The sequence below is a fragment of the Callospermophilus lateralis genome, chromosome 5 (genome assembly GCF_048772815.1).
Source record: "Callospermophilus lateralis isolate mCalLat2 chromosome 5, mCalLat2.hap1, whole genome shotgun sequence".
NCBI lineage: Eukaryota > Metazoa > Chordata > Mammalia > Rodentia > Sciuridae > Callospermophilus > Callospermophilus lateralis.
Genome location: NC_135309.1, coordinates 3,624,964 through 3,638,405, shown reverse-complemented (window position 1 = coordinate 3,638,405; position 13,442 = coordinate 3,624,964).

Here is a 13,442-nt window from a genome sequence, read left to right as displayed (position 1 = left end):
GGCAGGAGCCCCACAGCACCGGTGGCCTCTGAGGGCAGCCTGGTGCCTGGCAGGGGTGACTGCCTGGGGCCTGGAGGCTGAGCGCCTGACTGACCCTGGGAAGTGCAGCCCCAGTCGCACCCAGCCCAGCAGGGGGCGGGGAAGGAATTCCAGGAATTCACAGGGAGGAGAGCCAGGGGGCCAGAAGTGCTGGAAGACTGGTATGACTTTCCAGATACTGGATACTGGCTTTCAGAAGTCTTCAAGAGGACTGTCACCTTTACGTCTGCAGAAACCAGCTCCCAGTCCACAGTGGAGTCCTGAGGGCCATCTCCCACCTTCCCCCAGGCTGGACACACTGGACACCCCCCCAGGGCCCTTTGCTCTCACTGCCTCCCTGTGGCAGCCTCCTCAGACTGGCCTCACCACGTCCTCTGTCCATCAGCTGGGGCTCAGGGAAGCACCCCGGGTCTGTCTGCCCCAGACATCCAGGGAAGACAAGGCCAGCTACACACAGCCCATGCCAGGTCGCCAGGACCAGGGGCTGCCTTGGGGGCCAGGGAGGCTGTGGTGAGCCAAGGCCAAGTCTGGGCAGGGTCCTCAGGACCCACCTGAGCACTCTCAGGGAGCTCAGCTGGCAGCTGCAGCAGTATGGGCCCTGGGTTGGGGGCCTTGGGAGATGGGACAGGCAGGAGAGCAGAAGACTGCAGTGGCCACTGACCAGTGTCCATCCACTAGCAGCCACCCAAGGCCCTGGGGTCTCTGGGCCCCAGAAGAAAGGGTTGGGGTAGGGTAGGGTAGAGATGTAGTAGGTGGGGAGCTCAACAAACAGGTCTAGGGATGGCACCCTGCCTGGCAAAGCACCCCCCACCCCTGCTAGGGAGACCTGCCCCTCTCCAAGCCTGCCCCTCTCCCAGGCTGCAGGAAGGTCGGGCATGCCTGGTGTGCCAGCACCCCAGGAGAACAGAGGGCACCGTTGGCCCCTACCCCAGCCCAGGGTGCACCCAGCGGTGTCTCCAGATGTCCTCCCCAGGCTGGTGGGTCTGGCTGCAGCTCTGCTGGGTCCTGAGCTATCACAGCTGCAGCGAGGCCAGTGGATGTCGAGTCCTCCCTGCTGATCAGCCCACACCAGCGAGTCCCCATGAGCCCCACAGACTCAGGGTGAAGCCCTCCCACAAGGGCCGCAGCCAGCTTCCTTCAGTCTCCAAAGCAGGCAGGGTGGCCCCAGCAGGACAGATCCAGTTGCCTTGGAGGGTGCAGGAGGCGGGACCTGAGCCAGAGGGCACCCTTCAGGGAGCACTTAAGCTCCCCAAGGCTTCTCCGACTCACCCCTCCAGCCTCTTCCCTGACCACCCCAGGCCCATCCAGGATGCAGAATGGGGTTCTTCAAGGCAGCACCCAGGCATGGGTGGCATGCACAGGGTCCTCAAATGTCACCCCCACACAGTTGGGGCCCTTCATGTGGGAACTGCCCTCCCCACCCAGGGCTCATCCTGGGAACACACCCACAGGGGCGGGAGCCCCACCCTGGGCAGCAGCCCCAGTTCCTCTCCAGCAGTGAGGAAACCAGACCTGTCCCTGGGGCCGCCTGGGAGTGGAATTTCTCAGATGTATCAGACCTTTCCACAGAGAGAGCAGAGTAAGCCAAGGGGCAGGGGCAGCCCCTGGCGTAGGACAGGATGGGTATAGCCGGACAGCCGTGGAGCACAGACACCTGGGCACTCAGGTCTGAGCCCCCACACGGGTGCAGGGTGCCCGTGACTTACGTGTCTGAGCTTGAAATACCGTGTCCATGCATCATCCCTGCAGCAACGCAGGCTGCCCAAGACAGGCCTGCTCCCAAGACACGCATCCAAGATGCACTCATCCTGTGTCCACGCCCACACCACTGCCCGTGCACAGCTTCATGCCAGTGCCCACATGTGCTTGTGCCAACACACAAGTGCCTGCAGACGCGCACCACATCTGCACTATGTCCAGGACACACGTGCCCATCCATGCCTGCCCACGGGCAGCACCAGCTCCTGCTGCGGGATGGGTCTCTCAACGTTCACAGGCTCACACACACACACACACACACACACAGGCGGAGAGGTCGGAGTGTGCACACCCAGAGAAGCGGGGGCTGCCCAGGAACAGGAGGCCCCTGGGGCTTGAGGGTGGGGGAATGGGGCAAGGCTTCTCAGGTAGAGGGCCCCACTGCCGGCGTCCACAAGGCTCAGAGGCTGCCTGGCAACTTGTGGGCACGAAGGCCACTCGCACGGTCCACATGGATAATAGGACTCTAGTTTCTGTCTGGTGGCCCATCAGTGCCGCAGGAGTCACGTCCCCAGGCAGTGGGGGGGACTTGGGGACGTTGCCTGGACTTGCCGTTGTCCTTCCGTTAAGAAAGAAAGGCCTAACAACACTCATCAAGACAGAAGGACTTTATGGGGAGGTCTCACAGTGGGGAGCAGACAGAGCTATGCCCCAGCACAGTGGTGAGTACACATTGGTGGCCAAGAGTAGGTCCACAGCTAGAAAGTGACCCAGTGAAGACACAGGTCAGGCACTCTGGCTGGACCCAGCTGGCAAGACTCAGCAGGCCAGTGGCCAGACTGAGGGGTGAGGAGCTGGGCAGCAGTGAGGGCAGGGCTTTCGACTGCATCGACACAGCAGGGTTCTCCTGAAGCTGGACAGTACAAAGATCATCATGGGCGCCCAGTGGTCAGGGCAGAGCTCAGTAGGAATGGAGTAGTTGGCCAAGGACAGACTCTGATCTCTCTATGTTCCTCCCAATCCCAAACCCAGGTGGAAAGGGTCATTCTTGCTGGGGCCATCCACCAGGCAGCAATCAGCCTGGGCTCCTGGGGCTTGGCCTGCTCCTGGGAAGAATGGCCCCAGATGTGAGGGGAGGCCCCTCAGGGCTGCCAGCCTCAGGCCCCTGGGCATGCTCAGCTAGGAGAGCAGCTCCACCTGGTCATGGGGCCTGCTGTGCCCACACATTGAGGGGCTCAGTAGACAGCGTGTGTCAGGCAGCTGCTCAGCATCAAGCCCACTCACTGGGAGTCTCACTTGGGCTCAGGGATGGGCATCCAGCTGCTTTCCCCTCAGGCAGCAAGGCCTGGGCTGCCCACTGGGCCCAGGAGGAGGACAAAGGACAGCAGTGAGGAGGAAGGGGAGTGTGGGAGGTCTGGGGCCCATGGGTACCTGCTTCCAGGGGTCTCTCTAGGTCTCAGGCTCCTGATCCAAGTGCTCTCTGACCATCCAGTCCTACATCTTCCATCCCTGAGTGGTCACTTGTTGTCCCTGAGCCATGTTCTAGGAGCTGGCACCTCCACCCTGCCCAGGTTAGGGTCCACAGTGAAATGGGCACTCGGAGCAGGTACGTAAGCAGGGTGGTGGGGTGGGCCCAGGATGGAGAGTCATCTAGGGGAAATTTCCAGCTCTCTGTCCAGGGGTGCTATCAGGGAAGATGGCCCAGGGAAGGGGGCCTTTTGAGATGGGCTTTGCTGTGTGAATAAGAGTTCAAGAAGCCTGAAGAGTACTCCAGGCCAGAGGCCAGGCCACACAAAGGCCAGGAGGCCAGAAGGAGGCTGGTTCTCAGGATCCTGTGGTTCTGAAGGAGGACAGAGTGAGGGCAGAGGGGCCTGGGATGGGAGACTATCTCCCTCCTTCTTCTGGCCACCCCTACCCAAACCCCAGACCCAGCTGCCTTACCACTTTCCATGGGGTCACACAAAGATGCTGCCCAGTATCCCAGCCCTGTCCTGCATAGCCTGCCCCTGGGTGCCCACCCACCTTGGAGAGGAAGAAGCTCTCTGCTCAGGAGCGCCCCTGTGGAGATGGGGTTGGAGCGGCCCTTCCTCAGAGGTCCAAGATGGTCACAGGTGGTAGCCAGACTCCCAGACACAGGCCACAGACCCATCCAGAGTGGACTTTGGTCCCCAGGGCAGCTGAGGGGGCTGAGTCCATCTGTACCAGCCAGACTTGATTCTTGACCCAAGTCCCCAGACTGGGCATGTCCTCCCTCAACAGCCTCATGGGGAAGTGGGGTCTGTAGGCCACCCCAGCCATGGTGAGGGTCTCCCCTCCTGCTCTCAGCAGCAGGGGTCTGGACCACCACCTCAGATCTGCCGCTGGAGTCCTGCAGAGCTCCTGGACAGGCACCGGCAGGGCGCGGAGCCCTGGACTGGGCTGAGGTGGGGCCCTCCCTTGGGCCAGCCAGTGGAGGCAGCTCTGAAGAGGGGACGGGGCTGCTGAGAAGCAGGTGGCATCAGCGAAGTCACCCAGAGGAGCCCACATCCTCGTGCCTCTGCAGTGGCGGGCTTCACTCTGCCCTCAGGCCTCCAGAGCGGCTCAGAGTCCTGTCCTGACCTGAGTCTTCTGCCACATCCTCATAGGTAGGAGTCACAGAAGGGGACAGGCTAGGAGCTGACTGCCACTGCCTGGAACCTGACACACGGCGCCGCAGTGTCCCCTGTCAGATGGATCTGAGTCACTGTGCTCCGGGGTCTTCACAGGGCCTGGACGGGGAGCGTACACATGTGCACATGCACGCTCATGCACACACAGAACTCAAAGTTTCTTCCCACAGTTGCCAGAGCAATCCCATGCCGTCCCCTGAGGACGCCTCAGCTCCAGCCTGGCCCAACCCTCCTCCAGGAAGTCCTCCCTGTTTGCCTGACAAGAGTGGGACACTGTGACCCCGGGACCACTGGAGACCCATCTGAGCACTGGGGACCCCATGTGCACAGGGGGCTGGGAGGACCCACTGGGGGTTTCCCACCTGTTGCCCACGGACCCATGGGGGAGGGCCCAGGAACCTGCCCTAGGTGGGCAAATGGCTCCCTTCCCAAGGGCCAAGAGTGGGGGCTTCTCCCCAGCTGAGCCCTTGCAGGCAGCCGGAGTAGGGACTCGAGAGGCTGGCCTGGCCCCCAACCATCCCTGGCCAGACACCCTCCAAGGTAGGTGGGATGGCGGACTCATGTCCCCTCTCCAGGTCTCTCCCCAGGTCCCAGCACCTGAGCTCGAGCCCCAGGATCCCCAGGGAATCCCCATGTCAGCTGCAGCCCCTCACACCTGTTGTCCATCTGCCCCCACACATGAGGACACACTGGTGACACCCAGCACAGGCTGGGGTTGAGGAAAGTGGGGGACACTAGTAAGCAGGCGCAGTCATCAGTGTGGGCTCCTGCTCCTGAGGTGAGCAGTGGGCAGCAGGCTGTCCGCCCTTGGGGACATGGGGATGGAGGGGCCACGCAGAGCAGAGGCCAGAACATGAGGGCCCCATGACCAGTGACCCCCCAGCTGCCCTCAGAAGACTCAGAACTCCCCAGAGGCAACAGAATACCATGTCCTGGGGCCACCACCCCAGCCAATCCCCAGCCACATCACTGACTGGGGATGTCTCCCACCCGCTGACTATGTCTCTGTGTCTCTCCCTGTGTCCCCATCTCTGCCTCTGTCATTGCCTCTGTCCCTTGTCTCTCTCTGTCTCTCCATCCCTGTCTCTGTATTCTGTCTCTCCATCCCTGTCTCTGTCCCCCATCTCTCTCCTTATCTCCCCATCCCTGTCTCTGTCCCGTCTCTGTCTCCCTGTCTCTCTCCCTGTCTCTGTCCCCTGTCTCTCTCCCTATCTCTCCATCCCTATCTCAATCCCCTGTCTCTCTCCCTGTCTATCCATCCCAGTCTCTGTTCCCCTGTTCTCTCCCTATCTCTCCATCCCTGTCTCTGTCCCCTGTCTCTCCATCCCTCTCTGTCCCCTGTCTCTCTCCCTGTCTCTGTCCCCCTGTCTCTCCATCCCTGTCTATGTCCCCCTGTCTCCCTCCCTGTCTCTCTCTCCCTGTGTCTATCCCTGTCTCCCTCCCTGTCTCACCCTGTCTCTGTCCCCTGTCTCTCTCCCTGTCTTCTCCCCATCCCTGTCTCTGTCCCCTGTCTTTGTCCCCCTATCTCTCCATCCCTGTCTCTGTCCCATGTCTCTCTCACTATCTCTCCATCCCTATCTCTGTCCCCTGTCTCTGTCCCCCCGTCTCTCCATCCCTGTCTCTGTCCCCCTGTCTCTCCCTGTCTGCATCATGAGACACAGCCTGTGCCCTGCACACCTGGACCTCAGCTGGCAGAAAGGGGCAGGAGGCCATCAGACTGTCCGGCACTGCCCACCCAAGAGGGGACTGCAGGGCTCACTACAGCCCTGTCTAGTCACACCCTGGCCCCCAAGCATCTCTCCCACCTGGCACACCCTGGTCTCCTCAGTGCTTGTCCCTTCCTGAGCACTGGGTGATCCACAGATTGGGAACTACTAGGGTGGCTGGAGGCCCTGGGCTGCACCAGGCCTCGCTGAGTGGGGCTGGGCAAGTCCAGCACAGCCAGGCCTCTGGCCTCCAGGGTGGATGCTCTAGGGGACAAGGTGGCCACAGGTGCTGTGGGTCCAGGAGGAGCTGTGCAGCGTCCTCTATGCACATGCCTCTGTATACCACATGGAAGGAGTGGGCCCCACAGGAAACTTGTGGCCTCCTGGGCAACAGGGCCCTGACCCTTCCTCTCGCAGGCCCTTGAGCCTGGCAGAGAAGAACCCAGCCAAGGCGCTGCTTCCCAGCAGTGGCTGCGCTCTGGCTGCCTCAGCTTGGGGGACTCCAGCATGCCCCTCGCCAAGACCCCTCACTGAGGGCCTGGTGCAGCCCCAGGCCCACCCAGCCCTCCTGGCCGGCTCCCAGCCTCAAGCCAGAGGAGCATGATTTCATCCTGCTAGAATGCAGCAGCCGAGTGTTTACATAATACTCCCCCTCCGTCTCTGCCCTGCAGCCCTGCGGACTAGCGTGAGCTCTCTCCCCAGCCCACAGCCCACGGCCAGGCTTCCCCTGGGCTCCTGGCAGCCAGCACTGATCACTGTCCTGAGGCAGCAAGGGACAAGTCTGGCCTCTCCTCCGTATCTCACCCCTGCTGGGGAGGCGTCCTGAGCTTTCCTCCACCAGTCAACCCTGGGTCCAGAGAGCCCCTCTCTCCATGAACACAGACACCACATGAACACAGGCCCCCCGCCACCCCGCCCCCTGTGATGGGTGTACCCTCACTCCCATCCCCTGGGCCTGGCAGATAACCCAGATGGCTGCAGGCAGGAGGACGTGGCACCTGGGTCATGTGCATGGCGCTGGGGACTAAGCCAGGCTCTACGCTGAGCCCACCCCCACAGAGCTTCACAAAGTAACCCAGGCTGGCCTCAAACTTGCAATCCTCCTGCCTCAGCCTCCAGAGTTACCAGGGTTATAGGTGTGGCACTGCACCTGGCCACTTGAGCCCTTGGAAAGGGAGTTTGAATGAAGGGTGAGAAGGCTGGGGTTCTAGGCAGGCTCCTAGGTCTTGACAGGGTGCATCCTAGGACAGTCCAGTTGCTGGCCACAGGGTCACAGTGTGGAGGAGCAGATGGATGAGCAGGTTGATCCCCCAGGAGGCCGCAGCCCCAGGTTTCTGGGTTCAGACACCAGGGAAGAGGCTAGGCTGGGTGAGATGCAGGTGTCTGGGGAGCAGAATTCAGAGAGGGTGTGGGGGGCACCAGTAAGGGCCCAGTCCACCCCCTCCTCCAGCCGAGCACCCCTAGCGCCTATCAGCAGTGGAAGGGGAGCTTCGCTAGGACTGTCCCTGTCCACTCCATTCCCCAGGGGAGGTGACCTGCACTGGAGGCCTGTCTTTTTCTCTTTCTATCTCTGTCCCCCTCTGTCCTCTGTTTCTCTCTGTTTCTCTCTCTGCCTCTCTGTCTCTCTCTGGCTCTCTCTGGGCTGTCCAGGGCCACACACTGAAGACGGTGTCAGGGAGCAGGTTCCTCTCCTCCTACAGCAGGAGCGGGGCACGGCTCAGGTGCAGAGGAACCCTGCTCCCTTGGGCTCCATCCGTCAGGGGGGAAATCACTGGGCAGCCTCATGGTGAACAGGGGCAGCCCAGGGTCCGGGAACAGGCAGGGGGCAGCCAGAGGGACAAAGGAATACCCAGAGGGCAGCAGAAGTTAGCTGGTGGGTGTGACTGTGAGGTCAGGCAGAAGCCAGTAGGGGTGTGGCCTGCAGAGGCTCTGGGGACACACACAGCAGGACATTGGGGCACCTGTGGTGTTTGCCTGCTGCCATCCCCAGGTCCAAGAGGGCAGCTCTGCCCTAGGTCCCCTTGGCTGGAGGGGGACATTCTCCCTGAGCCCAAAGGGCGGACTGTGGTATGTGGCTTGGAGGCTGTCCCTGTCCAGCCTGCTGCATGGCTGCTCGGTGACCAGAGCCAGCTCTTCCGTAGGGGCTGCAGCAGAGGTGCAGGCCGTGGGGGACAGTCCCTCCAGCTCGTCCTCCCCTCCCCAATTGCCCTGGGTCCCTCCCAGCCTCCTCCAAGTCAGCACCCCTTCCCAGGCCTGCTGTCCCTTCCTCCCCTGCACAGACCTTCGCTGCCGACTTTTGGGGAGGGGGCTTACCTCACTGTCCCTCAGAAGGAGGATGGGGCCCACCTGTCTTCTGTGTCTGTCTGAGCACCACTGTATACCAGGACATGGGAGCAGCTGAGATGCCAGGCAGGACAGGGTCTCTGGGCCCTGTGGGCTCAGGGTCCACCCAACATCCAGCACAATGCTGGGGGTGGGGGGTCCTGGGAAGTAGCCCCCGCCTTGGACCCTGCAGTAAATCCTCACGCCCCACATGGCCCAGGTTTCACCTGTCCATCCGCCACGTGGGAGCCCTAAGGTTGGCATGGAGAACTTCCTGGGGCATCACAAACATCACCAGCAGGGGACACTATCAGTGACAGTTTCCAAGATCCACAGCTGGCCACCTGCCCTGAGCCCTGTGCAGTGGGCCAAGCCAGGGTGGGGTAGCCCCTCGTTTCTTGCTGCTCACTGTGCTTACTTCACAAAGTTGTAGGCTCTCTGGGCCCCCTGGTGGGCCCAACAGTGTCCTCTGCTGAGACATCTGCCCTTGACTAGGGTCCCTGGCATACCACAGGGGTCCCCGCCCAGGACACACCCCTTCCCTGAGGAGCAGACTCCACCTGCACAGAGGGACCCGCAGGCCCAGCCTGGAGACCGTGAGTGGACAGGAGGCCAGAGGGGACATCATTCTACACACAAGTGCCTACAGCGGGGATCCCACAGCAGCGGGTCCCTCAGCGGGCACTGGCTGAGTGGCACTCTTGTCCCGTGGCTCCGTCACCATGCGCAGCCACATGGAGCCAGCTCCACCTCCGTCCTCTGGCTCCCCTGTGCCTTGTCACCTCCACAGGCCCCGAGCTTGGCTCCAGGTGTGCCAGAGACCTGCCCTGCACCCAGACAGGGTCCTAACAGGAGAGTTCACTCCCAGTGGGTCCAGGTTACACTGCCTGCATGGGCCTCCTCGCCCACGCACCTCCCCCGCTCTCGGAACCTGGTGCAGAAATGCCACTAAGGTTGTGCTGGCATCTACAGAAGGACCCTGCTGGCGGGCAGGGGATGGCCCTGGCTCCTCCCTGGGCACGGGGTGGTGGGGGGGCGGAGCTGGCTGGAGTTGGCCAGCTCCCCTACAGCTGTGTCCAGGCCCCTGCTGGAGCCTGCTGGCCCATCCCCTACAGCACCCTCTTCCTCAGTGTCCACCAGCCCCTCACCCCTCCATATCCACTATCAAGATTCTTCCAGGAGACTCCGTGACTCTCTGGACCCCTGCCCTAGCCCTCCCTGTACCAACCCTGACTTCCCCTATCTGACCTGGAGGGCTGGGCACATCTCACCAGCACAGCCCCCTGGCCTGCACTCTCCCTGCACAGGGACGCCCTCGCTCCCACATCACCCGCGACTCCTCTTGCTGTTTCCTGCTCACCAGAATGTGCCCCAGGGTGGTGGGCACTGTCCTCCCTCCTGCTCCTTCCTGGGGATTCTGTTTGCAGGACCATTCTGCACAGCTCCTTGGACACCTGTAGCAGCAAATGACCAAGCAACCCCCCCCCCATCTCATATTGGGAGAGACACCAGCATCCAAGGAAACTAGAACTGGATGGAAATTATAGCAGCAAAATCAGATTTTATTCAGGGCAATTTCAATAGGGAGAAAGAAGTCTTCGTACAGAACCGGGCTCCCCTCCAGACACAGCATGAGCAAGTGGAAAGCAGGATCCATGGCTGGGACATGGCCAGGAGCAGAGAGGGGCTCTGGCTGGACCCAGGATTCTTGCTGCAGGCAGGCCAGTGACCAGACATCATCTGGGGGTGGTGGGGTGAGGAACCCATCAGATAGCGAGGGTGCTGAAGCAGAGCTCTTGCTAAAAGTGGTCAGTGCAGAGATAAGCAAAAGTCTAGAAGTCAGGCCATCGGGCTGGTTACAGCCTGAACCTTGCAGGGGGAAGCCACAGAATGTGGGAAGCTGTCCTCAGTTACTGCCCAAACTCCCTGCTGTGGCCTCTGTGGACCCAGGTGGCAGCTTTCAGCTGTCCCAAGCTGGCTGTCCACCCTGCTCCAGCCACCCCACTCCTGCCTGAGCATGGCCCTTTGACAGTCTGCACCTGCCGTCTTCACACCCCGTCCAACAGGCAGTGACTAGACGCCTGGCCTCTGCTCCACTCTGGGCAGCCTACACTCCATTTCCTTCAAAGCTTTCCCTGTGGGCTGGGTGTGTTTTCTGTGGGCATCAGCAGGGGCTTCTTTGTGGCCAGACTTTGGGGACCTCTTCTCATACATGTCACCACCATAACAGACTTAGAGTTTGCAGGGTTTGTCCCCCTGATAGCTTATGGTAGGACAGTTGCATGGACAGTTAGTTGTCCTCAATGGATTTTCCTCCATGGAACATACAGTTTTAATGCTGATGCTGATACCCTTGATTTTAGCATTGGCATTACCTGGCATGTATGAGGCACTTGATGGATACTTGTCCTGAGTGGATGGACGGGGAAGTGGGTGGATGGACAGGCGGGTGGGGATGGACAGGGAAATGGATGGATGGATGTATAGGTGGGTGGTTGGGGGATGTATGTATGTATGTATGTATGGATGGATGGATGGATAGGTGATTGGATGGATGGGGGTTGGATGGATGGATGGATGGGGCAATGAATAGGTGGATGTATAGGTGGGGGGATGGGTGGGGGGACACGATGCATGGATGTATGGGGGAAATGAACAGATGGATGTATAGGTGGGTGGCTGGGGGATGTATGTATGTATGTATGGATGGATAGATGGATAGGTGGGTAGATTGATGGATGGGGAAATGGATGGATGGATGGATGGATGGATGGGGAAATGGATAGAAAGATGGATGGGGAAATGAATAGATGGATGTATAAATAAGTGGGTGGATGGATGGATAGACGGGTTAGATGGATGGATGGGTGGAGAAATGAATGGATGGGTGGACAAGAGGGTGAAAGGATAGACTAATGGATAGATAAGTGGGTAGACAGCTGGATGAATGGATAGAGAAATGCAAGTATCCAGTAACAATGGCACTGCTTTGCAGTTGGGCATCCCTAATCCAAAAAATCTGAAATCCAAAACTTTAAACTTTAAGTACCTATGTGACCCTCAAAAAGTTTTGGACTTTAGATTTTAGGATTTTGGATTTTCAGATTAGGGGTATTCAACTTTTACAAATATCCCCAAATCCAAAAAAAAAAAAAAAAAAAAAGCCTAACATCTGTAACACATCTCAGGCCCCAAGCATTTCAGATGATTGACATTCAGCCTGCATGACACACCAAATTTAGAAGAAAAATATCTTACCTATTTTGACATTGCTAGAAAAGCACAACACTAAGTTTCTCAATAGACAGGAAGGACAGAAGAACATCTCCATTTCCCAAGTGTGGCCACCACCTTCTGCTGAACACAGGGCCCCAAGAAGAGAGGCTTATCTTTTCAGGATCCCTAGTCAGGGGGGCAAACAACGCCAAAGCGAACACCTCGAACACCAGGAAGGGGGCTGAGCAGGGGTGGGGTGCACTCATGTCAGGGTGGAAACAGTCGCCTTGGGAGGAATATCATTTGGGACACAGAATCAGATGTTTCCAACTTATTTCAAACAACACAAAGATGTGTACGTTTTGAGAGGGAGGGAGACAGGCTCTGGCCCCTGCCTTGAGACGCACGACCCCTGGAACCCTTGGACCTTCGCTGTGGGCGTTCTAACCATGGCTACCTGGCCAGCACCAGGGCCAACGTCAGAGCTCACTGCAGGCTGGGTGGCATCCAACCTGCCCACAGACATTGGCTGGGGAAGACAAGGGAGATCCTCTAGGAGAGGGAGGTCACAAGGTAAAATCCACACCGAGGCCCTGCTCCACAGAGCTCTCACCCTACCCAGCCCTGGACCCCCCAGGGCTTGGAAGGGCTGGCCCACCTGCCCCATGTCCTGAGCCCCTTCACTCAGGCCCTTCTTGTCCTTTAGGGCACCTCCCCCAGGAGCTGCCCTGGCCCCTCACTGCCAAGGGCAGGTGCCTCTCCAGCCTTCCTCCTCAGTCCCCTCCCCGCTCTCCTTCCCCTCTGTCCTCCTCCTCTCTTCTCTCCCTTCTCCCTCCTCTGCCTTCCTCTTCCCCTCTCCCTGTCCCTCTCCCCTCTCCTCCTCCCACCTCGCCCTCCCCCCTCCTCCCTTCCCCCTCTCTTCCCCCCCTAATTTCCCTCCCTTTCTTTCTTGGATAGCCCACCCTCTCTCCTCTTTCCTCCTCCCGCTTCTTGGGTACCCCACTTCCCCATTCCTTCTTCCTCCTCCCTCCCCTTTCTCTCCCCTCCCTTCTAGGACCCCTCCCCTCCCTAGCTCTGGGAGGTCAGGCCACCAGTTGCCTGCTCACAACCGTTTCCATGGACTTAGGCCCAACACAAACAGCCCAGGACCCCCCACCTCAGCCTGGCCTTGGGAGAGGGGCTGGGTGGGCAGATGAGGTCATTGCCACAGGCCCCCCACCAGGCCGAGGGGGGAGTGTTTGTTGGGTCTTGTTTCCTTGGCAACGTGCTGGCTCCTCCTCCACTCCCATCCACAAGGCATCCAGCAAAGCTGCCAGTCAGGCCACCACCCTCCCAGCCCCCACACTGGCCAGGACAGAGACCCCAGCCCAGAGCCCTGGCCTACCAGGAAGGGGCTGTGACCCTCAGTTCCACCTCCAGGATGGCAGCTCCAGGTGCCCTATGCTCCAGAACTGCCTAGAAGCTTCTCCTCTGCCCTAATAGGTGGGGAGCACCTGGCAGCCTACAGGGTGTCTCTACCCACCTGGCAGAAGCGGTTGGTCAGGAGAGGTTTTCCTTCCTGCCTCAGGCTATGGACCTGTTGGAGCTCAGAGCTGAAGAGGGCAGAGAGAGGGGCAGGGGGTTCTGGAGGCAGGCCCCGCACACTGCACAGGGCAAGGCAGCAGGCTACAGCCCAGCACTAGTCCCCACAGCACTCACACATGCACATGCATGCAGAAAAACGTGAACAACACACATGCACGCACACAGCATGCATAGTGTGGAGCCAGCCATGGGCGAGCACACAGACATATGGGCCATGTATGTGTGCACA